This window comes from Mobula birostris, chromosome 11 (assembly GCF_030028105.1).
Source record: "Mobula birostris isolate sMobBir1 chromosome 11, sMobBir1.hap1, whole genome shotgun sequence".
Taxonomy (NCBI): domain Eukaryota; kingdom Metazoa; phylum Chordata; class Chondrichthyes; order Myliobatiformes; family Myliobatidae; genus Mobula; species Mobula birostris.
This window is the reverse complement of record NC_092380.1, coordinates 21,197,783-21,225,476: the sequence shown is the minus strand read 5'-3', so window position 1 is coordinate 21,225,476 and position 27,694 is coordinate 21,197,783. Positions and strand designations below refer to the sequence as shown.

The window sequence follows — 27,694 nt, the reverse complement described above, 5'->3', positions numbered from 1 at the left end:
TGAACTCCAGTGAATCATTCGACAGGATCTGTCTCTCCAGAGAGGAATGAAACAAAATAATTAACTTGTCAGAGCAGGAGGAAAACTTTCTCCATCTTTGTAAGTACAAAATATTTCAATAAAATTCACTGCAAAACATCCCCCCTCACCCGAACCTCCTACGCCTCACCTCAACCTGTTACCCTCAGTGCAACCTGTTACCTCATTCTAACCTGTTATCCCTTACCTCAAAAAATGCTGGAAGAACCCAGCCAGTCAAACCACATTTGTGAAAAAGGAACCCAATGTTTCAGCTCAAGGACCCTTCCTCAGAACCAGGTGGGCGACAGTTTTTTTAAGTAGTGGGGTGGGGGTGTAGGAGTGAGGTGTAAAACAAACATCTATAGAACATAGAAAACTTACAGCACAATACAGGCCCTTCAGCCCACAAAGCTGTGCCGAACATGTCCTTACCGTAGAAATTACTAGGCTTACCTATAGCCCTCTATTTTACTAAGCTCCATGTACCTATCCAGGAGTCTCTTAAAAGACCCTATTGTATCCAACTCCACCACCGTTGCTGGCAGCCCATTCCACGCACTCACCACTCTCTGCATAAAAAACTTACCCCTGACATCTCCTCTGTACCTACTTCCAAGCACCTTAAAACTGTGCCCTCTCACACTAGCCATTTCAGCCCTTGGAAAAACCCTCTGACCGTCCACACGATCAATGCCTCTCATCATCTTATACACCTCTATCAGGTCACCTCTCATCCTCTGTCGCTCCAAGGAGAAAAGGTCAAGTTCACTCAACCTGTTCTCATAAGGCATGCTCCCCAATCTAGGCAACATCCTTGTAAATCTCCTTTGCACCCTTTCTATGGTTTCCACATCCTTCCTTTGGTGAGGCGACCAGAACTCATCTCCTTCTACCTTAGGCCATGAACTTATCAATCACCCCTGATGAGTTATTAACTTCGAACTTTCTGCATAATCATTCAAAGAGTTGAACTGCACATGCATGTAACTCATATAACTCATCTCCTTCTACCTTAGGCCACAAACTTGTCAATCACCTCTGCTGTGGACACCTTCTGGAGGTCTAAGATCGTAAGCTCCACGACCACTGGACTAAGTGTGTAAATGTAGGAGGGGACTATGTTGAAAAATAAATGAGCTAGGTTTTCTAAAATTGACTCCTTCTACCTTAGGCCACGAACTTATCAATCACCCCTTGTGTGTAGTTTAGCACCCCCATTAATTTTTTTGTAATTTATATTTTATTTATATTAGTGTTACTTAAATTTATTGGTGAGATACTGATTTTTTAAATTGTATTTACCCTGTTTGTGTTGGCACGTGGCCAAGTGGTTAAGGCGTTCGCCTAGTGATCTGAGGGTCACTAGTTCAAGCCTTGGCTGAGGCAGTGTGTTGTGTCCTTGAGCAAGGCACTTAACCGCACATTGCTCTGCGACAACACCGGTGCCAAGCTGTATGGGTCCTAATACCCTTCCCTTGGACAACATCGGTGGCGTGGAGAGGGGAGACTTGCAGCATGGGCAACTGCTGGTCTTCCATACAACCTTGCCCAGGCCTGTGTCCTGGAAACCTTCCAAGGCGCAAATCCATGGTCTCACGAGACTAACGGACGCCTAAAAAAAAAATTTACCCTGTTCAGAATGTCAGAAGCAAAAATGTTCAAATGTTGGGAGAAGCAGCAGATTTTCAAGATTGGTGGAGTGAAAGAGTTGGCATGATTAAAAAGGATGAGAAAGCATTGAGCACCTTATGTTCCGAAACAGCCAGTGGGGTGTAGGACTTCCTCCGTAAGGTGGCGATGTGAAACTGGTCATAAATGGCCTTGCGATAAAAGTGAGCCAGAACAATAATGACACACTTCTCATGCACACGAGGAATTCTGCAGATGCTGGAAATTCAAGCAACACTCATCAAAGTTGCTGGTGAACGCAGCAGGCCAGGCAGCATCTCTAGGAAGAGGTGCAGTCGACGTTTCAGGCCGACACCCTTCGTCAGGACTAACTGAAGGAAGAGCTAGTAAGAGATTTGAAAGTTGGAGGGGGAGGGGGAGATCCAAAATGATAGGAGAAGACAGGAGGGGGAGGGATGGAGCCAAGAGCTGGACAGGTGATTGGCAAAAGGGACATGAGAGGATCATGGGACAGGAGGCCCAGGGAGAAGGAAAAGGGGGAGGGGGGGATAACCCAGAGGATGGGCAAGGGGTATAGTCAGAGCGACAGAGGGAGAAAAAGGAGAGAGAGAAAAAGAATGTGTGTATAAAAGTAAATAACGGATGGGGTACGAGGGGGAGGTGGGGCATTAGCGAAAGTTAGAGAAGTCAATGTTCATGCCATCAGGTTGGAGGCTACCCAGACAGAATATAAGGTGTTGTTCCTCCAACCTGAGTGTGGCTTCATCTTTACAGTAGAGGAGGCCGTGGATAGACATGTCAGAATGGGAATGGGATGTGGAATTAAAATGGGTGGCCACTTCTCATGAAATCAGTAACAAAAAACACAATTAGATCTTTTAATGATAGTAGGTAGTTCTAACTTAACTGCTGCTAGTGTTTGAGGTTTCAAAGATTAACATGAAAAACTTCTCAGTGATGGGGAATATGGTTAAAGGATCATGGCTAGAGTGTGCTCCTTTCCTTTTTGATGGTTATCCAGAAAAAGCTTCAGCCCTGGGTGGGCTGCTCTCGCCACCTGCTGATTTTGTCTCTCTCCAGATATCAGAATCAGATTTAATATCACCAGCATATGTTGTGAGATTTGTTAACTTTGCAGCAACAGCACAATGCAATACATGATAAATATAGGAAAAAATTGAAATAGTAATTATAGATATTAAATTATTAGGTTAAAATAAGTAGTGCAAAAACAGAAATTAAAAAAAAATTAGTGAGGTAGTGTTTATGGGTTCCAAGTCCATTCAGAAATCCAATGGCAGAGGGGAAGAAGCTGTTCCTGAATCACTGATTGTGTGCCTTCAGGCTTCTGTACCTCCTTCCCGGCTGTAAGAGGGAATGTCCTGGGTGGTGGGAGTCCTTCCTGAGGCATCGCTCCTTGAAGATGTTTTGGATACTACGGAGGCTGGTACCCATGATGGAGCTGACTAATTTTACAACTTTCTGCAACTTACTTCAATCTTGTGTAGTAGCCCCCACTCCTCCCCACCCCCATACCAGCCAATGATGCTCTCCATGGTACATCTGTAGAAGTTTTCAAGTGCTTTAGGTGACAAATCAAATTTCCTCAAACTCCTAATAAAATATAGCCGCTGTCTTGCCTTCTTTATAGCTGCATCAATATGCTGCGACCAGGTTAGGTCCTCAGAGATACAGACACCCAGGAACTTGAAATTGCTCACTCTCTCCACTATGAGGATCGGTCTTGCTAAGTTGTTGAGCGCAAAGTTGTTGCTACGACCCCACTCAAGTATCTGATATCTCACTCCTGTACGTCCTCTCGACACCATCTGAGATACTGGCAACAATGGTTGTATCATCAGTAAACTTATCGATGGCATTTGAGCTGTGCCTGGCCACACAGTCATGAGTGTAGAACAGTAGGCAAAGCACACATCCCTGTGGTGCACCAATGTTGACTGTCAGCGAGGTGGAGATGTTATTTCCAATCCACACTGATTGTGGACTTGCACTCAAGAAGCTGAGGATCCAGTTTCAGAGACATGGTGAGGCAGCTCCCTCACCAGGACCTCTTTGATTTAATAATGGGGTGTTTTGGATTCCTTTTGACAGTAAGTATCTTGAGTGTTTGCGTGTGTGCACGCACTGGGGCCAAGTTGCCAGTGGGGTCATAGGTCAATCCTCTGCCTCTGTCTAGTGCCAGTTAAAACAGCTAATGGAAAAGAGAGCAGAATGTATTAAACTGGATCAGCAGGTGAATAAATCTGTGAACGGCTGTTGAGACTGCTGCCTCTCACTGTTCCAAGACAAATACTGAATGTGAAATTAACCCGTTGTCTTCCCTCTAAGTGCTTGCCGACTTTCGAAGGTGGCTGGACACTGCCAGTGCCAGCATTCCTGTGCAGAGAATTAACTTTATTTTAGCCCAGCAGCGTGTTCCTCTGGGAGAATGTGTTCGCTTTGGCGATGACGCGTGGGAGGGAGGAGACTCCACTGAAACTGTGACTCCTTGGCAGCTTCCTCACTTTAAAAGGTCTCCATTTTCCATTTGTTCCTGAATCTTTCTGTGACAGTGCTGGGGGGAGTCAAGACCAATGACAAGCACACACAAAATGTTGGAGGAACTCAGCAGCCCAGGCAGCATCTATACTTCCTTACTTGCTTCCCGTTACGCCGCTGGCATTTAGTGTAGCGATGAAGGTCCTCCATCTCTGTCTGTCCTTGGCAGCGTCTATAAGGAGGAATAAAGAGTCAACATTTAACACTTCTGGCTGACGAAAGGTCTCTGCCTGAAATATTGACTCTTCATTTTTCCCCATTGACGCTGCCTGACCAGCTGAGTTCCTTTAGAATTAGCAGGAGATTCTTGTGTGTCAAAACCAAGGAAGCACTTTTTGACCAGAGCTTCACAACATGTGTTTGCTACTGAAAAGGCTGGGTGAATTAACATAGAACATAGAATACTACAGCACAGTACAGGCCCTTCGGCCCACAATGTTGTGCCGACCCTCAAACCCTGCCTCCCATATAAACCCCCACCTTAGATTCCTCCATATACCTGTCTAGTAGTCTCTTAAACTTCACTAGTGTATCTGCCTCCACCACTGACTCAGGCAGTACATTCCACGCACCAACCACTCTCTGAGTAAAAAACTTTCCTCTAATATCCCCCTTCAAATTCCCACCCCTTACCTTAAAGCCATGTCCTCTTGTATTGAGCAGTGGTGCCCTGGGGAAGAGGCGCTGGCTATCCACTCTATCTATTCCTCTTATTATCTTGTACACCTCTATCATGTTTCCTCTCATCCTCCTTCTCTCCAAAGAGTAAAGCCCTAGCTCCCCTAATCTCTGATCATAATGCATACTTTCTAAACCAGGCAGCATCCTGGTAAATCTCCTCTGTACCCTTTCCAATGCTTCCACATCCTTCCTATAGTGAGGCGACCAGAACTGGACACAGTACTCCAAGTGTGGCCTAACCAGAGTTTTATAGAGCTGCATCATTACATCGCGACTCTTAAACTCTATCCCTCGACTTATGAAAGCTAACACCCCATAAGCTTTCTTAACTACCCTATCCACCTGTGAGGCAACTTTCAGGGATCTGTGGACATGTACCCCCAGATCCCTCTGCTCCTCCACACTACCAAGTATCCTGCCATTTACTTTGTACTCTGCCTTGGAGTTTGTCCTTCCAAAGTGTACCACCTCACACTTCTCCGGGTTGAACTCCATCTGCCACTTCTCAGCCCACTTCTGCATCCTATCAATGTCTCTCTGCAATCTTTGACAATCCTCTACACTATCTACAACACCACCAACCTTTGTGTCGTCTGCAAACTTGCCAACCCACCCTTCTACCCCCACATCCAGGTCGTTAATAAAAATCACGAAAAGTAGAGGTCCCAGAACAGATCCTTGTGGGACACCCCTAGTCACAATCCTCCAATCTGAATGTACTCCCTCCACCACCACCCTCTGCCTTCTGCAGGCAAGCCAGTTCTGAATCCACCTGGCCAAACTTCCCTGGATCCCATGCCTTCTAACTTTCTGAATAAGCCTACCGTGTGAAACCTTGTCAAATGCCTTACTAAAATCCATATAGATCACATCCACTGCACTACCCTCATCTATATGCCTGGTCACCTCCTCAAAGAACTCTATCAGGCTTGTTAGACACGATCTGCCCTTCACAAAGCCATGCTGACTGTCCCTGATCAGACCATGATTCTCTAAATGCCTGTAGATCCTATCTCTAGGAATCTTTTCCAACAGCTTTCCCACCACAGTGAGTAAGGCTCACTGGTCTATAATTACCCGGACTATCCCTACTACCTTTTTTGAACAAGGGAACAACATTCGCCTACCTCCAATCCTCCGGTACCATTCCCGTGGACAACGAGGAATTAAAGATCCTAGCCAGAGGCTCAGCAATCTCTTCTCTCACCTCGTGGAGCAGCCTGGGGAATATTCCATCAGGCCCCAGGGACTTATCTGTCCTAATGTATTTTAACAACTCCAACACCTCCTCTCCCTTAATATCAACATGCTCCAGAACATCAACCTCACTCATATTGTCCTCACCATCATCAAGTTCCCTCTCATTGGTGAATACTGAAGAGAAGTATTCATTGAGGACCTCGCTCACTTCCACAGCCTCCAGGCACATCTTCCCACCTTTATCTCTAATCGGTCCTACCTTCACTCCTGTCATCCTTTTTTTCTTCACATAATTAAAGAATGCCTTGGGGTTTTCCTTTACCCTACTCGCCAAGGCCTTCTCATGCCCCCTTCCTGCTCTTCTCAGCCCCTTCTTAAGCTCCTTTCTTGCTTCCCTATATTCCTCAATAGACCCATCTGATCCTTGCTTCCTAAACCTCATGTATGCTGCCTTCTTCCACCTGACTAGATTTTCCACCTCACTTGTCACCCATGGTTCCTTCACCCTACCATTCTTTATCTTCCTCACCGGGACAAATTTATCCCTTACATCTCACAAGAGATCTCTAAACATCGACCACATGTCCATAGTACATTTCCCTGCAAAAACATCATCCCAATTCACACCCGCAAGTTCTAGCCTTATAGTCTCATAATTTGCCTTTCCCCAATTAAAAATTTTCCTGTCCTCTTTGATTCTGTCCTTTTCCATGATAATTATAAAGGTCAGGGAGCGGTGGTCACTGTCCCCCAGATGCTCACCCACTGAGAGATCTGTGACCTGACCCGGTTCATTACCTAGTACTAGATCTAGTATGACATTCCCCCTGGTCAGCCTGTCCACATACTGTGACAGGAATCCATCCTGGACACACTCTGCCCCATCTAAACCCTTGGAACTAATCAGGTGCCAATCAATATTAGGGAAGTTAAAGTCACCCATGATAACAACCCTGTTATTTTTTCACCTTTCCAAAATCTGCCTCCCAATCTGCTCCTCTGTACCTCTGCTGCTACCAGGGGGCCTATAGAGTAACTGCTCCCTTCCTGTTCCTGACTTCCACCCATACTGACTCAAAAGAGGATCCTGCTACATTACCCACCCTTTCTGTAGCTGTAATAGTATCCCTGACCAGTAATGCCAACCCTCCTCCCCTTTTTCCACCCTCTCTATCCCTTTTAAAGCACTGAAATCCAGGAATATTGAGAATCCATTCCTGCCCTGGTGCCAGCCAAGTCTCTGTAATGGCCACTACATCATAAATTCCATGTATATATCCAAGCTCTCAGTTCATCACCTTTGTTCCTGATGCTTCTTGCATTGAGGTACACACATTTCAGCCCTTCTACCTTACTGTCTTTACACCGTTTATTCTGCTTCTCTTTCCTCAAAGCCTCTCTGTATGTTAGATCTGGCTTTACTCCATGCACTTCTTTCACTGCTCTATCGCTCTGGGTCCCATCCCCCTCGCAAATTAGTTTAAACCCTCCCGAACCATGCTAGCAAACCTACCTGCAAGGATATTGCTCCCCCTCGAGTTCAGGTGCAACCCATCCAATCTGTACAGGTCCCACCTTCCCCAGAAGAGATTCCAATGATCTAAAAATCTAAAACCCTGCTCCCTGCACCAACTCCTCAGCCACGCATTCAACTGCCATCTCCTCCAATTCTTACCATCACTGTCACGTAGCACTGGCAGCAATCCTGAGAACGTCACCATTGAGGTCCTGTTCTTCAGCCTTCTGCCTAATTCCCGAAACTCACACTTCAGGACCTCATCCCTCTTCCTGCCTATGTCATTGGTCCCAACATGTATCACAACTTCTGGTTACTTTCCTTCTCGTACCAGGATGTCATGCACCCGGTCAGAGAGATCCCGGACCCTGGCACCCGGGAGGAAACAAACCATGCAGGTGTCCTTCTCATGTCCACAAAATCTCCTGTCTGCTCCCCTGACTATAGAATCTCCAATGACGACAGCTCTCCTCTTCTCCATCCCACCCTTCTGCACCACAGGGTCAGACTCAGTGCCGGGGGCCCTGCCATCGTGGATCACCCCTGGTTGGTCGTCCCCACCAACAGTCTCCAGGACGGTATACTTATTATTCGGGGGAATGGCTACAGGGGTGCTCTGCACTACCTGTCTGCTCACCTTTGCTTTCACCCCTGTGACTGTCACCCAATGACCTGCTTCCGACAGCCTAGGTGTGACTACCTCCCTGTAGCTCTCATCTATGACAGCCTCATTCTCCCTTATGAGTCGAAGGTCATCCAGCTGCTGCTCCAGATTCCTTACACTGTCTTCCAGATCGCCCAGCCGTATGCGCTTCTGGCAGATGTGACTCTGCGGGAGAGGGGCGTTCCCCCAAGACTGCCACCTCTCACATGAGAGGCACATCACCGTCTCAGGAGACATTGCAAAGACTAACTGCGAGCTAGCTTGTCCTCCACCTCTTCTCATCGAAGCCTCTCGAATCAAAGCCTCAAAGCTCCACTCCTTCACTGGCCCACTCACTCACTCACAAATTAATGTAAAAAAAATGATGCTCCTTTTAAACTATAACTGTTAAGATTGCTTTTCAGTCTAAAGAAAGAAGAGGCTGGACACTGAATAGTGCTGGCTATCTTTTAGGTCCCGGTAAGTAACAGTCACACCTCCTCCCACACTGCAGCAGCTGAATTAACTTCCCTTGCTATACGCCCGGTAAGGTGGACTTCATTGATGAAAAGAAAAGGGAAAACTTGAAATTTGCAGCATATCGTTGCAAAGTCTTTACTTTGAACCACTGTCACATGCAAAATACACTGGACACAAATATTTGGAGGGATCTTTCCATTAATATACATCTTGAACAAGTCATGAAGAATTCCAGATAATAATCAAAAGACTAACAGGTCTTTATGTCTGTACATTAGTGCAGTAACAAGTGCTGCTGCCTTCACGCCAGAGATCCTAGTTGAGTCTTGATTATGGGTGCTGACACATTCTCCCTGTGGGGTTTCTCTACCTCCCCAGTTTCCTTCCAGATCCCAGAAACGTGCGGGTTGGTTGGATAATTGCAGACATCCCACCTCTCCCGGAAGTTCCGAGAGTCTCCCGCATATTAATAGTGGCTCCCTGATGCCGGCAAATTATATACAATATCACGGAAATCAATTTTTTTGAGAGCGAGCGAGCAAGAGAGAGCGAGAGCAAGCAAGCGAGAGCGCGCGAGTGAGAGCACGAGGGCGACCACGAGAGAGTGAGCGTGCGCGAGAGAGAGCGAAAGCATGCTAGAGAGAGCGCGCCATGGCAGAGTGTTCCAAAAAAAGAAAATATAAAATGTATGCCACCCCACACTACCCTAAAGTGTACCCCTGCCTAACAGGGGTCAAAAATAATGACAGTGATGCTCGCTGCACTGTTTGCAACAGTGACTTTTCTATTGCCCATGGTGGGTTAAGACTGTAAAAGACATGTTGAGGTGAGTTTAACAGGTGTCATTCGTTCATTAGCATAGCTAACATTATTTAAACTAGCTGGCTAGCTGCTCAGGAGCTACTCTATTGCAGACATCCCACCTCTCCCGGAAGTTCCGGGAGTCTCCCGCAAGCTGGTGATGCTACCTCCCTGAAATGAGTTTTTGCAGGGTGGGATGTCTGTAATTGCTCACTGCAGACTGGTAAACCTGGGGAGATTTGGTATTGGTTTATTATTGTCACTTGTACCAAGATACAATGAAAGGGGGTCTTATAATCAGGGAAGTGAGCCAATGAATGGCAAGTTGATTTCAATACAGAGAAGTATGAGATGATGCATTTTGGAAAGTCAAATCAGCGTGGTACTTGTACTATGAACGGTAGGGCACTGGGGAGTGTAATGGAACAGGAGGACCTATGGGTACAAGTAGATAGTTCATTGAAACCAAAGTCACAGGTAGACAGAATTATGTGGAACAAGCTTCCAGAGGAAGTGGTTGAAACAGATACAATAGTATCATTTAAGTACTTGGATAGGCAGATTGAGGGGCAGGAATTATAAAGATATAGGCCTAATATAGGAGATAAGTACCAGTTAAGTGGTCAATACGCTCAGCATTGGCTGGTTTGGCCAAAGAGTCTGTATATATGCCACATTGCTTTATGACTACAAAAGACTTTTGTTTGCATGCCTTCCACACCAATCCTGCCATATGTAACTACATCAAGGTAGTGAAAAGAAAACAGATTTCAGTATTGTACCAAGATTTAAGAGTACAAATTCAATAAATATGATGAATGGATCTGCTGAAGCCATCTCACAATACAAATGTGGGAAAATGGGATTAGGCTAGGAAGGGTGCAGTGGGTACTTGAAGATTGCCTGAGACTCGATGGGCTGAAGGACCAGTTTTTCTATGGATAAATTTCAGATGTTTACCATAGTTTTACAAAGCCCTGATTAAACCCAAATAAGCATGAAGTGATCAGCATGACACCCGACTCCAGAGGTTAGATTAGGAGGGATTATACAAACTGGGATGTTTTCCCTGGAACTCAATTGCTGGAGCCACGGTTCAGTTGAAGTTTTCTTCAAAATAAGGGAAACCAGTGGGGTGGATGGGGAGACTATTTCTACCGGCTGAGGAATCTGACGAAGGAGAAATGTTGAAAAGTCAGGACCAAACTTTTCATAGAGTTTGGAATATTCTTTCTGAACTCCACCTCACTCTTTGAGAGAGGAGTCTTTGCTGTGCCCAACAACACTGCACAGTTTCTCCAGAGGGTTCAGTGTTTGAGTCATTCTGTAGCCAAATGAGTGTCTTCACATGAAACATGAAAACATCCTGTCACACCTCTCAGTGAGGTAACACTGCTGGCCTGTAAGTGTTGGTCTGGTACCTGTTACTGGCCATTTCCAATGTTGGGCCCAGTGTCTGTTACCGGTTACTGTGCACCAACTCACAGCAACTCCCACCTCCCACCAACATCCCTATTCCCCAGACCCAAGAATTCCACTGGGTATGGAGTCCCAGTTACAGTCGTGGTGATGTGAGGTTATATGTTTAGGTCCCAGTTACATTGTGGTGTGAGTGTGGTTGTATGTTCAGGATTCCGTTCCCGGTCAATAACCGGGGCCATGGTCGCAGTTACAGTGGTGGTGTGAGTGTGGTTATACGTTCAGAATTCCGTTCCTGGTCACTAACCGGGGCCAAGGTCCCAGTTACAGTGATGGTGATGTGAGGTTATATGTTCAGGATTCCGTTGCCGGTCGCTAACCGGGGCCATTGTCCCAGTTACGGTGGTGGTGTGAGTGTGGTTGTATGTTCAGAATTCCGTTCCTGGTCACTAACCGGGGCCATGGTCCCAGTTACAGTGGTGGTGTAAGTGTGGTTGTATGTTCAGAATTCCATTTCCGTTCGCTAACCGGGGCCATGGTCCCAGTTACAGTCGTGGTGATGTGAGGTTATATGTTCAGAATTCCGTTCCCGGTCACTAACCGGGGCCATGGTCCCAGTTACAGTCGTGGTGATGTGAGGTTATATGTTTAGAATTCCGTTCCCGGTCAATAACCGGGGCCATGGTCCCAGTTACAGTGGTGGTGTGAGTGTTGTTATATGTTCAGAATTCCGTTCCCAGTCACTAACCGGGGCCATGGTCCCAGTTACATTGTGGTGTGAGTGTGGTTGTATGTTCAGGATTCCGTTCCCGGTCACTAACCGGGGCCATGGTCCCAGTTACAGTGATGGTGATGTGAGGTGTGGTGATGTGAGGTTATATGTTCAGGATTCCGTTGCCGGTCACTAACCGGGGCCATGGTCCCAGTTACGGTGGTGGTGTGAGTGTGGTTGTATGTTCAGAATTCTGTTCCCGGTCACTAACCGGGGCCATGGTCCCAGTTACAGTGGTGGTGTGAGTGTGGTTGTATGTTCAGGATTCCGTTCCCGGTCACTAACCGGGGCCTTGGTCCCAGTTACGGTGGTGGTGTGAGTGTGGTTGTATGTTCAGAATTCCGTTCCCGGTCACTAACCGGGGCCATGGTCCCAGTTACAGTGGTGGTGTGAGTGTGGTTGTATGTTCAGAATTCTGTTCCCGGTCACTAACCGGGGCCATGGTCCCAGTTACGGTGGTGGTGTGAGTGTGGTTGTATGTTCAGGATTCCGTTCCCGGTCACTAACCGGGGCCTTGGTCCCAGTTACGGTGGTGGTGTGAGTGTGGTTGTATGTTCAGAATTCCGTTCCCGGTCACTAACCGGGGCCATGGTCCCAGTTACAGTGGTGGTGTGAGTGTGGTTGTATGTTCAGAATTCTGTTCCCGGTCACTAACCGGGGCCATGGTCCCAGTTACAGTGGTGGTGTGAGTGTGGTTGTATGTTCAGGATTCCGTTCCCGGTCACTAACCGGGGCCATGGTCCCGGTTACAGTGGTGGTGATGTGAGGTTATATGTTCGGAATTCTGTTCCCGGTCACTAACCGGGGCCATGGTCCCAGTTACATTGTGGTGTGAGTGTGGTTGTATGTTCAGGATTCCGTTCCCGGTCACTAACCGGGGCCATGGTCCCAGTTACAGCGGTGGTGTGAGTGTGGTTATGTTATCAGACTACTGATCAGTGTCTACAATGACATTTCTAAATGTCACAGAGCTGACAGTTTGTCATTGCCGAGAATCTGCTCACCTTTACATAGTGTGACAACTGAGGATTAAAATGGTATGTGCTTTCTGCTGCCTTTGACAGGATCCTGACTCTGAATAACTCGGACCGCACACTGACATAGCAGACTCAAGAAGCCTGAACTGGGCAATGGCAGACTCCTGCACAACTGCTGACCTCCACGACAAAGACAAGGCCTTGAGGTGACTTAACTGGAATAAACGCATCTTTTTTTTTAAGATTATGAGAACACTCAGTCCTTTTTTATTGTTATTTAGAAATGCATATATGCATTAAAAAATGATACAATGTTTCTCCGGAGTGATATCACAGAAAACAGGACAAACCAAAGACTAACACTGACAGAACCACATAATTATAACATATAGTTACAGCAGTGCAAAACAATACCATAATTTGCTGAAGAACAAACCATGGGCATGGTAAAAAGGTCTCAAAAGTCCCCGAGTCGATTGACTCCCAAGTCCCCAATAGCAGGCAGCAAAAAGGAGAAACTCCCTGCCATAAACCTCCAGGCACCGTCAACTTGCCGATGCCTTGGAAGCAGCCGACCACAGCCGACCCCGAGTCCGTCCGTCCGTAAACTCCGAGCCTCCGACCAGCCCCTCCGATACAGCCTCCCGAGCGCCATCCTCTGCCGAGCACCTTCGACCTAGCCCCGGCCGCTGAAACAAGCAAAGCTGAGGATTCGGGGCCTTCTGCTCCGGAGATTCCGGTTACCACACAGTAGCAGTGGCAGCAAAGTGGGCATTCTAATAAAATTAAGCAAAAAAAATTCTCCCCATTTAGAATATTGCTGCATATTTCCCGTCTTTGTGTCTTGGCCTGAGCATCTCTAGAAATCCAGTGATTCAGCTACAACCATAAAATGCAGTTAGATTGGAAAAATCAGGATGGTGCTGGATCTCAAGAGAAGGAATTTGTACAATGTATATAAGATGGATTTTTAGATCAGCTTATGGTTAAGCACACCAGGGAAATGTGTAACATGTAATGTGTAATGAACCAGATTTAATTAGGGAGCTTAAGGTAAAGGAACACCTTGGAAGAAATTGATCTTGATATGTTAGTATTCACACTGCAGTCTGAGAGGTAGAAGCTAAAAATGAACTTATTGGTATTACAGTTGTGCAAAGGCAGATTCAGAGACATGAAAGAGTCCAGTGATGATTGGAAGGGGGGAGTAACAGGGTTGACAGTCTTGCAGCAATGGTTTGAGTTTCTGGGAGGAATTTGAAAGACACAGGATCTTAAAGGATTCCAAAGAAGAAGAAATATTCTAAAAGGAGGGTGAGGCAACCATAGCTGAGAAGGGAAGTCAAAGAGAGCATAAAAGCAAAAGAGGGCATATCGGGGCACGACTGCGCAGGTGCGTGGATGTCAGCGGGATGAATTTTTTTTGTAATTTATTTTTTATTGAAGTTCATCATCAAACAAACATTTTCATAAGATGTATTTCAGATATTGTACATATATATCATATAATCATATTTGCCACATAATATTTATCTGAGGTACACACCTATAGAAAAGAGAGGAAAGAAAGAACAAGCAAAAGGAGAAAACTATGTACAAGTAGGGAGTGATTTTTTTTTTTTTTACAACATATTCATTGATTTGTGAGAATAAAATCAGGCCTATGAGGTGTTATGTAGTTGAACCATTTTTTCCAGCATGAATCAAATTGTTCCAACTTATGATTAACAGATGCTGTTATCTTCTCCATTTTGTAAATGTCCATTGTAAATTCCATCCATGCGTTTAAAGTTGGGCTCTCCTGTGATAACCATTTCCTGGTAAGAGTCTTTTTACCAGCCACCAGCAGTATATTCATTAAATATTTCTCTCTCTTCAACCATTCTTGAGGTATATACCCAAAATATATGGTCTTACTTTCTAAGGGTATTTCACATTTAAAAATGTCTTGTAGGGCATTGTGCATCCCACTCCAATAGTCTTTGATAATGGGGCAATCCCAGAAAATATGATAATAGTTTGCATTTTTATTTCCACACTTCCTCCAGCAAACAGGGAGGTTACTATCATATTGGAATTTCTAGCAGGATGAATTTAAAAGCAGAGCATTTTTTCTTCAACAGTTTGATTGAGGCATGACTTCGCAGGTGCGTAGATGTCAGTGAGTGGGAAGAATTTAAAAAGAAAATGGCTTTATAGAGCGGGTGTCAGAGTAAGTGGGCTTTGGCTCAACGGGGCTTTGGTGGGTTAAGTTACTTGTGAAGAGTAGGAAGGATGTCTGCGAGGCCAGGGCCGGGTTAGGAAACTGGAGATGCAGCTCGAAGACCTTCATCTAGTCAGGGAAAATGAGGAGGTGATAGATAGGAGTTATAGACAAGTAGTCACACCGGGGCCTCGGGAGACAGATAAGTGGGTAACAGCCAGAAGAGGGAAGGCAAGAGTCAGATACTAGAGAGTACCCCTGAGGCTGTCCCCCTTAACAATAGGTACTCCTGTTTGATACTCAGCCAGGGAATGGAGGACATTGACCATATACAGGCAGATGGGGTAAGTTAGGCTGGCATCATGGTCGGTGCAGATACGATGGGCCGAATGGCCTGTTCCGGTTCTGTTCTGTGTTTGTGTCTTTAACAGCTTCTCAAAAGGCTTTGGGGGAAAGAAAGGAGGGAAAAGGAATGTTACATCTGAAAAGATCTTGACAGAATACATCTTTCTTATAAAAAGCAAAGAGAATAGTGTTGAGGAGCGCAGTGTCGAGTGTGGGTACCAGGCTTTCTTCCCCTGAAACTGTTCAGCAGTCCCTCCCCTCTGCACAATGGCTTTGAGCTATTCACTGAGACTGAGTTCCAGGGCAGGGGAGGAGAAGGGGTGGGTCTTTGTACAACTGAGTGAGCTGACAGGTGCATTAAAGGCACCGTCTGCCTCAGTGGCAACAGACAGCACCCAGGAAGCTGCTCACACGTTGGCTCAGTCCCCGGCAACAACCGAAGGGAAAGAGCTCCCTGTCCGTCAGTCAGTGTCCTGTACTCCTCCTCTGGTTCCTCTGCCCGCTGGCATCGTTGAACAGACGTGGTCACCGTCCAACACACCCACAGAAGGAAACCGTAAGCTTCATATTGCTGGGGACCAAGTTATTTCAGAAAAGAATTCTGTTCGTAGTGTGATAGCAATTGTCAGAATCCTTACCAGTGGCCAATTAGCCAGTTTCATGCAACCAGTGGACAGTGTGAGTTGGCAGTTAAACTCACAGGCAGTTAATTAGCCAGAGTTCAAAAAACAATAATTAATTAGTGATAAATAACTAGCAGACAAATAATCAGGGGTATTTAATAAGCTGATTGTTAACCGTTGTTTGTAAATTAGCATCATTAGCAGTATCAATTAATCAAAGGGCAACCAGCTACCATACAATTAATTTAGTACTGGTCAATGTATTGGGTTAATTGTTTGGCACAGTTATCTGTGCCAAATAACCATGAGGTATTTTAATAAATTATTTGATAGGATGTTAGCCATTGAACATTATTGATTAGTGAACAGTAAGTGACCAGCAGAAATCATTAGCGGTCAATCAGGCAGCAGTTAACCAGAGGCAGTTAATTAGTGGGTGACTGGCAACTAATGAAGCAACAGTTAATTAGAATGAACTAGTGATAGTTAGCTAACAGGCAAATAATAAATGGCAATAATTAATAACTATTAATGAATGGTCAGTTAGACAGTGGCAGCTCCCTCCATGATAGTTGCTAAACTAAGGAAAATGCTAGCGGGGTTAGTTAATGAGTGGTTAATAATCACGCAGTGAACCGCAAGTTGCTGCAGTTAATTAGTTGGCTGTGAGGTACTGGTTCAGGATCAGGTTGCGGGGACTGGGTTATGAGGTTGCTCTTAGATTCTGTTGCACCTTATTGCAGAGGTTAGGGGGTCTTGAGAGTTACGATGGGGAGGGGGAAACAGGCTTGGGCAAGCATAGGCAGAGGTTCTAAGTAAGTTTCTATTCTCTATTAGTACACAGCTGGTCTGCTGAGAACAGGTCTGGAGATAGTGGTATGTTTTTGCATGAGCTGTGGGAATGCTGGGAGAACTGGGACTACATCTACATGAAGTATAACAAGCTGCAGCTCCTTGCGGACTGTGTTAAGGAACTGAAGCTGTAACTCAATGACCATACAGGAAAATGAGGTGGTGACAGATAGGAGCTACAGGGAGGTAGTCACCTGCAAGTTTCAGGAGGCAGGTACCTGGGTGACCGTCAGGAGAGGGAAAGGAAATAGGCAATCAGTGCAGAGTACTCCCATGGCCATTCCTCTCGTTTTTAGGTATACTGCTTTGGACACTGTTGTGGGGATGACCCACCAGGAGGAAGATGCAGTGACTACGTCTGGCTCTGTGGCTCAGCAGGGAAGGGGGAGAAGACAAGTGAAGTAGAGACAAGGGATTCCATAATCAGAGGAGCAGAGAGCAGATTCTGTGGATGCGATAGAGACACCAGATGGTATGTTGCTTCCCTAATGCCAGGAATGTCTCGGATCGGGTCCACGGGATACTCAAAGGGGAAGGTGAACGGCTGGTAGTTGTGGTACATATTAGTGGGTATGGGTAGGAAAAGGGAGGAGACAGAATCCTAAAAAGCAGGACCTTCAGGGTAGTAATCTGTGGATTGCTGCCTGTCAGTGAGGGTAAGAATGGGATGATTTGGCAGATGAGTGCATAGCTGAAGGATTAGTGCAGGGGGATCATTGGAATCTCTCCTCAGCAAGGTATGAGCTGTACAAAAAGAATGGGTTACACCTGAACCTGATATCCTTTCTGACATGTTTGCTAGAGTTAATTTAAACTAATGTGGCAGGAGGATGGGGAACTGAGTGATGGGGAAGTTGGTATACAGCTAGATCAGTGTGTAATGAGACTGTGAGGAAGTACAGGCAGATGTTAGGGCAAAATTGCAGTCAGTGGGATGAGTTAAAGTGTAATGGGGGCAAGATCAAAAAGGATGATGAATAGAGAACTGAAGGTGTTGTATCTGAATGCACACAGTATGCAGAATAAAGTAGATGATCTTGTAGCACAGTTAGAGATTGGTAGGAATGATGCTGCGGGCATTGCTGAATGGTGGCTGAAAGAAGATCAAAGTTGGGAGCATAACATCCAAGGATACACATTGTATCAAAAAAAAGGCAGATAGGCAAAGGGGGGGGGTGGCTCTGTTGGTTTACAAAAATGAATTCAAATCCTTCAAAAGTAGTGACATACCTGTGGGTAGAGTTACGAAACTGCAAGGGTAAAAAGACCCCGATGAGAGTTATATACAGGCTACCAAACAGTAGCCAGGATGTGGGCTACACATTACAATAGGAGACAGAAAAGGCATGTAAAAAGGGCAATGTTGTGATGATCATGAGGGATTTCAACAGGCAGGTAGATTGGAAAAATCAGCTTGGTGCTGGATCCCAAGAGGGAATTTGTAGAATGCCTACAAGATGGCTTTTTTTAGAGCAGCTTGTGGTTGAGCCCACTAGGGGAAAGGCATTTCTGGATGGGGTGTTGTATAATGACCGATATTCAATTGGGGAGCTTTAGGTAAAGGAACCCTTTAAGAGGCGATGATCATAATATGATAGAATTCACCCGATAGTTTGAGAAGGAGAAGCTAAAGTTGGATATATCATTATTGCAGTGGAGTAAGGGGAATTAGTGGCATGAGAAAGAAGCTGGCCGAAGTTGACTGGAAGGATACACTCGTGGGAATGACAGCAGAACACAATGGTTGGAGCTGCTGGGGAAAATTCAGATGGTACAGAATAGATACTTCCCAAAGAAGTATTGTAAAGGGAGGATGAGCCAACAGTGGCTGATAAGGGAAGTCAAAGACAGATTAAAAGCTAAAGAGAGGCCACATAATATAGCAGAAGTTAGTGGGAAGTTAGACAATTGGGGAGCTCTTAAAAACCAACAGAAGGAAACTAAAAATGCCATAAAGAGAAAAAAGATGAATTATGAAGGTAAGTGAGACAATAGTGTAATAGAGGGTAATTTTTTTTCATTAATATAAAGAGTAAGAGAGATGAGGGTGGATATTAGGCCGCTGGAAAATGATGCTGGGGAGGTAGTACGGGGGACAAAGAAATGGTGGATGAACTGAGTAAGAATTTTGCATCAGTCTTCACTGTGGAAGACACTAGCAGAATGCTAGTGAAATTAGAGTAGCAGGGGGAAGAAGTGAGTGTAGTTGCTATTAATAAGGAGAAGATGCTCAGGAAGCCGAAAGGTCTGTAGAAAGATAAGTCATCTGGATCCCCCAGGATTCTGAAAGAGGTAGCGGAAGGGATTGTGTAGGTATTAGTAATGATATTTCTAGAATCTCTACATTCTGGAAAGGTTCCTGAGAATTGGAAAATTGCAAATGTCACTCCATTTTTATAAAGAGGGAGGGAGGCAATAGAAGGGAAATTATAGGATAATTGGCCTGACTTCAGTGGTTAGAAAGCAGTTGGAGTCTATTATTGAGAGCGAGGTTTTGGACTACTTGGAGGCACATGATAAAATGGGCCAAAGTCAACAAGGCTTTCTGAAAGGGAAATCTTGCCTGACAGATCTGTTGGAATTCTTTTGAGGAAATAAGATACAGGATAGACAAAGGAGAGTCAGTGGAAGTTGTCATTTGGATTTTCAGAAGACTTTTGACAAGGTGTTGCATTCGAGCCCATGGTATTACAGGAAAGGTACTAGTATAGATAGAAGATTGACTGACTGACTGACAAGAGGCAAAGAGTGGGATAAAGGGGGCCTTTTCTGGTTGGCTGCCAATGAGTAGTGATGTGCCGCAGGGGTCAGGGTTGGGACAATTTCTTTTCATGTTCTGCTGTATGTCATTAATTTGGATGAAGGAATTGACTGCTTTGTGACCAAGTTTGTAAATGATACTAAGATGGGTGGAGGGGCAGGTGGTGTTGAGGAAGCAGAGTGTCTGTAGTAGGACTTGAACACATTGGGGGAATGGGCAATGAGTGATTCTAGGGAATAATACCTACCCCATCAATTCTCCGTTAATCACCAGTTCACCTTCCCATCCCTCCCATAACAGAAATGTACCAGCACTCCTACCTTCTCACTGTTGTTACAGAACTCAACATACCCATCAACACAGCTTGGCTATAATCATGTCCTCTGCGTACAGTCGCAGCCAGTTGTTCCTCCTCCTGTACAGCCCCTTCCCACCCAGGGCAGTTACAATCAAGCCTCCTGGGACACTGTCACTGTCAGGTCCCTCCAGCAGCTACTGAGAATTGAACAGTGCTGGAGGAAAACAAAGCCTTTCAGATCCCAGTCTCGTACTGAGCTGCAGGTTTAGTGTCTCGCCACTATGATTGAGGTTTCTGAAGCAGTAAACAAGGTCAATAAGGGTTGGTTAGTTGTGGTGTTTGTAGACTTCAGTCAGGACTTTGATAAGGTCCTACGTGGTAGAATGCTATCTGGCTGCATGGGATCCAGGCAGAGTTGTCTAAGTAGATCCAGAATTGGCCTGATTATAACAAGCAGAGGATGATGAAGGGAGGATGTTACTTTCAGACTGGAGGGCCGTGACTAGTGGGGTGCCTCTGGTCAGAGAACATTGAATATGGAACAGTACAGCACAGGAACAGGCCCTTAGCTCACAATGTTGTACCAAGCTAATTAAACTAGTCATTGAAAGCCTAACTAGGGCCGGCTGGTGGCGCAACGACATCAGCGCCAGACCCAGGAGTGGAGGTTCCAGGGTTCGAAACTAGCCGGGTCCGCTCCCGTGTACACTTTCCATCCGTGCCAGGTTGAGTGTCAAGATCGCAACTCGACCTCATAAAATAAAGGGAAAATGCTGCGAAAATGTCTGTGTAAGGAGTGGCGCACCACACAGTCTCTCTCTCTCTCTCACTCTGCGCCTTGTAAAAGACATGAAAAAGACATCATCACGGACGCATGCACACGCACAAACTCGCACGCACGCAGGCACACGACAAAAAAAAGCCTAACTAAACCAATTCCTTTTGCCTATACAAGTCCTTATCTCTCCATCTCTCTACATTTGTATACCTATCTTAGAGCCTCTTAAACACCTCTATCCCGCGTGCCTCCACCACTACCCCTGGCAGTGCATTCCAGACACCCACCGCTTTGTGTAAAAGAACTTGCCCTGCACATTTAATTGAACTTACTTTAAATCAGGATTTCCTAACTTGGGGTCCATGGCATAAAAGCCCTGCTTTAAATGCATGCCCTCAGGTATTAAACTTTTCAAACCTTGGGTAAAAGACACTGCATGTCTACTCTATCTATTTTCAAACTCAACACCTTGATTAATAAAGGCAAGCATGTCACATGCCTTCTTTACCATCTGCTCAACCTGTGCATTCACTTTCAGGGAATTATAAATCCCTAAATCCCTCTGTACACCAACACTGCTAAGGGAGCTGCCATTACTGCATACTGTCCTTCATTCACATTTGCTTTCCCAAAGTGCAACACCTCATGTTTTGTCATGTTGACTGCATGACTTTAACTTCGAGCCCAATAAAATCGCCTTCACTTCATTGAACACACCATCTCGCAGCTCATACTCTGTAACCATCTGATGCTGGGTGTGTCTGCCACTTCAATACCATCCTAACATCTATGGGAAGAAACATGAACTAATGAGAAGATGCTGAGAATCAACATCTGGGCCTGGCCTGGCCTCTGGTTAATGAGAGTGAATCACATCTCATCTTCCAGATCTACATCACTCATTAAAGGACAGCTTTTAATTTGCAGAGAACACACAATCTGAACCATATTTGAGGAAACAGAACATCATCTTTTAATGTTCAAGAGCCGTGGCAACCATTCTTTCATGTCCACTTCAAAGATTTAAATGAAATGGTTGCTGAGTTTTCTTCTACAACAGGGACTTGACACACAGAAGGTTTATTAAAACCAAGTTCAGGGCAAGTGACTTGAAACCAAGGGAATTTAGTGACTTGCCCCGAGTTTCTGTTCCCACAGCATCCTCATTATCTCCCAGCTGTCTTTTGAAATGCATTTTTATAAACTTTAAAGAATGCCATTGTTAGAATTTTATTTCCCTAATGAGTTTATTGATGTCACTATCTCTGTCCGAGTCTTATATAAACCCAGCGGCATAGGGTCGAGCACACACTGACCAACACTGAGACCAGCTCACACCGACTGACATCCATCCACTACCACTAAGACACTTGTCTGATATCAAAGACTGAAACACAGTATTTCTGGTGAGTACAATGTTTTCTTTGCGAAAGTGAAGTCAGAACTGAAATGAATATGAAAGTGAATAGATACCTCACTGCGATGCAGTTCAGAGATCTGCATTAATCCGTTGATCAGCAGGGAAATCCTGCACCCATTGGTACTTATAACCCAATCCTCCATCACCATAGTCTTCCTATCAGTGGCTCCCACCCACCAGAACCCAGTGGTCAGCTGCACCCCAAAGGGTTCAGTGATTGACATATTGGACTGCAACCAGAACTTCATCATTGATCCAGAGATGTGAGTTGGAACCCTAGAAATTCCCATGCAAGTTATTTTGTTAATCTGGAATTTTTATCTTATAAAATACTTCTTTCAGTAATGGTGGATGTTATTTAGTTCATGATGTCCCTTGGAGAAGGAATTCTGCTGTCCTCACTGGGATGGGCTCATACGTGATCCCAGACCGACCTGTAAGATTTACTCTCAACAGACCTGTTGTTTAGGGGTATTTAGGGATGAACCCATTCTCCTCAGTTTCATTCTCCCAGTGACATTCTCCTCTCCCAACCCTCCCTGCTGCCTTGATCTCCTTCCCAGTTCTGACAAAGAGTCTTTAACGTGAAAAGTTTCCCTCCTCACAGATGCTGCCTCATCTGCTGAGAAATTCCAGGATTTTCTGCTGTTCTTTCAGATTTCCAGTAGCAGATGGAGTCTGTGGAGATGACATGGTCCATTAGACTGGTACCACTAACAATGTCTGGTAATCACTCCGGGAGTCCCACTGACAACCTGTGACTTTGGACTCCTGGACAAGACAGACTAAATGCTTACAACCCAGTTCTTGAGCGTGTGTGTGGGTGGTTGAAAGAGGTGTACATGTGTCTATGTCAGTGTGTGTATCCAACGTCATTTGCGGTGTATTACCATTATACCAGAGTGCTTTGCATTGTGCATATAAAGATATAAGATGTTACGTGCAGGTTGGGGTGTATATATCAAAATTCAAAGTAAAATCAGGGTATAGACACTTCACCACATGCAACCCAGAGGTTCTTTATCCTGTGGGCATACTCAGCAAATCTATAGAATAATAATTGTAAACAGGATCAATGAAAGAGCAAGAGCAGAGAAGACAATGAACTGTTGAAATGCAACTGTAAATAAATAGCAATCAATAACGAGAGCATGAAATAACAATCACAGACAAGAAAAAATCTGCAGATGCTGGAAATCCGAGCAACACACAAACTGCTGGAGGAACTCAGCAGGCCAGGCAGCATCTATGGGGAAAGAAAAGTACAGTCCACATTTCGAGCTGAGACCCTTCAGCAGGACTGGAGAAAAAAGGTTGAGGAGTAGGTTTGAAAGATGAGGGAAGGGGAGAGAGAAATGCCAGGCGATAGGTGAAACTTGGAGCGAGAGGGATGAAGCAAAGAGCTGGGAAGTTGTTTGGTGAAAGAGACAGAAGGCCATGGAAGAAAGGGAAAAGGCGGGGCTGTGGCGGTGAGGAGCACCAGAGGAAGGTGATGGGCGGGCAAGGAGATAACATGAGAGAGGGACAAGGGGATAGGAAATGGTGAAGGGGTGGGGGGAGGGGAGGCATTACTGAAAGTTTGAGAAATCGATGTCCACGCCATCAGGTTGGAGACTACCCAAACGAATATTAGGTGTTGCTCCTCCAACCTATGTATGGCCTTATCCCGACAGTGGATGGGCATATTGGAATGGGAATGGAAGTGGAATTAAAATGGGTAGCCAATAACAAGACAAGTGAAATCAATGGTTGTGGGAACATCTCAATAGATGAGTGCAATTATCCTCTTGTTCAAGAGCCTGATGGTTGAGGGGTAGTGACTGTTCTTGAACCTGGTGGTGCGAGTCCTGAGGCCCTTGTACCTTCTACCTGATGGCATCAGTGAGAAAAGAGCACGGCCTGAGTGGTGAGGATCTTTGATGATAGATTTTGCTTTCCTACGATCGTGTTTCATGTAGATGTACTCAGTGGTTGGAAGGGATTTACCCATGATGTACTGGACTGAATCGACTAGTTTTTGTGGGATTTTGTAGAACTACATGCTCTATTGTATGATTAGGTGTGATTTGGTGCATGTGATTTAAGTATGTGTGTGTTGCTACTGGGTCTGGGTGTGAGTCACTATCAGGTGTGTGTCTGGGTGTGAGTCACTATCAGGTGTGTGTCTGGGTGTGAGTTGATTGCCAGGTACATCCTTGAGGAAGAACCAGTCCCGTTGGCAGAATGTAACTCCACTGGTTTCACACAAGCTGCAGCCCCAACCTGCCCTGTGTTTTACCGTGGGCCTGAAACGAACATTCAGGCCGTTGTTTCTTGTTTCTCTCACAGGTCATGGAGCCTTGGTCCTATGCTCGAGTGCTGCTGATGGGACTGGTACTGGGACTGAGTTGTATCCCACCCCCGTGTGCTGAAGCTGTTCCTGCCTCAGCTCGACACTCAGAGAGGTAAAATCCCCTCAGCAACAGTTGTTGTTGCCCACGTGCCATCTGTATTAAGTGTGGAGAAGGTCATGGGAGCTCGGGAATTCAGGGAGAGAATAATGATAGCTTGGATCATGTCCACGAGAAGAGAGAGGAGGTGCAGGTGGTCTTAACTCACAAAAAGGTGGTTGAATCCCCAGGGGCCTAACCAAGTGCATTATGGGAAACCAGGGGAGAAATTCCAGGAGCCCAGGTAGAGATAGGTATATCGTCAGCAATAGGAGAGGTGCCAGAAGACTGGAAGATGGCAAACATTGTGTCTCTATTTAAGAGTGGCAAGGACAAGCCAAGGAACTCCAGACTGGTGAGCTCATCAGTGGTGTCAAAGTTACTGGAAGTGATTCTGAGGGGCAGGATCTACCTGCATTTGAATGACACATGGAGTTTAACTCCAACAAGTGGGAAGTGCTGCATTTTGGATTGTTAAACCAGTGCAGGACTTCAACAGAAACAGGAGAGCATTGTCAGCAGAGCTGTAGTGTTACAGTTACGTAGTTCCCTGAAAGTGGTGACAGAGGGAGGGAGGGTGAAGAAGCTCTTTGGTCAGGGGATTGAGTACAGGGGTTGGAATGTCATGTTACAGCTGTATGAGACACTATTTCTGGCAACTCATTTAAAATACACACCAGCCTGTGTGTGAGGAAACTGCCTCTGACATCCCTATTAAATATATCACCCTTGATCTTAAACCTATGCTCTCTAGTTTATAGTAATCCTTCCCTGAGAAAAAGATAGTATACTTTTCCCCCATCCATACCCATTATGATCTTGGGTACCTTTATCATGTCACCCTCAACCCCTTACATTCCAGGGAATAAAGTCTGAACCTACAGCCTAGTTGAAAATTAGTGTGAGTGAGGGCTTTTCTCCTTGTAATGTCACAGGATGAGAGGAGACGTGATGGAGGTGTACAAGATAAGAGACATTGATAGAGTGGACAGCCAGAGAATTTTTCCCAGCAATGGCTAATAACAGGGGATACTTTTATGTTGATTGGAGGAAATTAAGGCGGGGGGGGGGGTTGTCAGAGGTGGGTTTTTTTTTCCACTCAAGAGTGGCGGATGCGTGGAACACACTGCCAGGGGTGGTGGTAGAGGCAGATACATTAGGGATATTTAAGAGACTCTTGGATAGACACATGGATGATAGAAAAATGGAGGACTATGTGAAAGGGAAGGGTTAGAAAGATCTTTTTTTTGCACATGCGTGTGCAATGTTGGTGGGACGATGTCTTTTTCATGCCTTTACAAGGCGCGGAGAGAGACAGAGAGAGAGACTGTGTGGCATGCCACTCCTCACACAGCCATTTTGCAGTATTTTTCCCTTTATTTTACGAGGTCGAGTTGCAATCTCGACACTCAACCCGGCACGGATTGAAAGCGTACTCGGGAATGGACCCGGACGGGTTCGAACCCGAGAACCTCCGTTCCAGAGTCCGGCGCTGATATCATTGCGCCACCAGCTGGCCCAGGGTTGGACAGTTCTTAAAGTAGGTTAAAAGATTGGCATAACACTGTGGGTCAAAGAGCCAATGTTCTATGCATCCTCTCCTTGTAATTCACACCCCCAACTCCAGCCAAAATCTTTTTGCATTGTTGCTAGTTTAACATTTTTCCTATAACAGGATGACTATAACTGTATATAATGCTCCTCACCAATAACTTAAAATAATTGTAACAAAGCATCTGAACTCCTATACTCAGTGTCTAGACTGATGAAGATTAGTACACCAAACACTATCTTCAGCACCCTATCTATCTGTGACACGCTTTCAACGAGCCTTGCACTTGTAATCCTAGGCCCCTCTTTCATACCACTCCCTAGGACCGAAGGATTCACTGGACAAGTCCTCTCTGGTTTGATCTCCCAAAATACAATACCTCACATTGCTCTGGATGGAAATCCATTTGCCAAGCCTCGGCCCTCACACCGAGCTCATCAATATCCCATGTAGTTTTTCATAACCTTCTACCCTATCTATAAACCCACCTATTTTTATATCATCTACAAACTTTATACATTCACATCCAAATCATTCATATAAATTATAATCAACAGAGGTCCCAGCACCGACTCCTGTGACAGGCTTCCAGTCTGTGAAACAATCCTGAACCATCAGCCTCTGCTTCCTCCCACTGAGCCAATCATAAACCTGTTCTGCTATCGTCCCCGATTCCCATGCAATCTAATCTTCCAGAATAGCCTGTCATGGAGGACCTTGTCAAAGGTCTTGCTATAGTCCATATGGACAATCTACAGCCTACCCTGATCTAGCCTCTTAGTTACCTCCTCAAAGAACTCCAAGAGATTTGTTAGACACCAAATCCCATACACAGAGACACACTGACCGGAATCAGATCCTGTCTCTCCTGATGTTTTAGATCCTGTCTCTCAGAATTCCCACAGCAAATGGAGGAGTTCCTGTGACCATCTGGTCCATCATTCCACCTAATCCTGGCTGATCTCCATACCAGTTCCCCATTTTCCTCATTTCTCTGATCTTTCTAAATTGTGACTCCCTAAACACAATGCCCTGCAGAGAGCACTCTACAAAGGCTGTTTCTATCACTGGAAAACACTTGATGTGAAAGGTTTGCAGGAGCTGAGATTTGCTTTGTCCATGTCTAGGTCTGGGACAATTACGAAGCAGCCGGGTATGATGGGAGATGAGCAGTGGGGGAGCCTTCTGCAGATCATCATGGGCTGTCATGCCTCTGGCCCAGAGTGTGGGAGCAATGTGAAGGAAATGGCAACCCTCACTGGTGCCAGAGGTCTCCCAGGAAAAGACTCTGGGAGCTGGCAGATTTCGGCATTAAATTCAAGAGAAGGCCTCGATGGGACCTCGCTGGAGCGCAGCACTTCTGACAGTGGAGCAGGGGGGACTGGGGCTCTGCTGGACAAGAGCTGGGGCTCTGACTGGCTGGAGCCCAGCACCAAAACAGAAGCAAAGCGAAGCACCGTGGTGGCGGATGATGTGCTTTTCCGAGAAAAGAGCAAGTTATTGGCTGCTCTGGAGAGGCAGAAATGGCTGAAATCAATGATAAGCCGCCTTGTGCTTACCTAATTGTGCAGTCTCCAGAAAGTCTCAAAGTCTTCACGTGGATTCACTCCTGAACTCTAATAAATTTCTCTGCAACGACATTGTCTCCTGTATGCTTTAGAGTTGCAAACAGCAGCTTATGATTGACAGCTGATTTGGGGTGGATTCCAACCCACAGCCCTCTGTGGGTACTGGG

The 27,694-nt window shown here is 45.6% G+C and overlaps 1 long non-coding RNA gene across 1 annotated transcript; it reads left to right on the top strand.

Moving 5' to 3' along the window:
• On the top strand, window positions 1–27,336 carry LOC140205430 (uncharacterized). The gene is made up of 4 exons (XR_011887839.1): window positions 1–99; window positions 12,786–12,904; window positions 24,307–24,422; window positions 27,087–27,336. It is a non-coding gene; the product is annotated as an uncharacterized lncRNA (long non-coding RNA).
• Window positions 27,337–27,694: the final 358 nt, after the last annotated feature.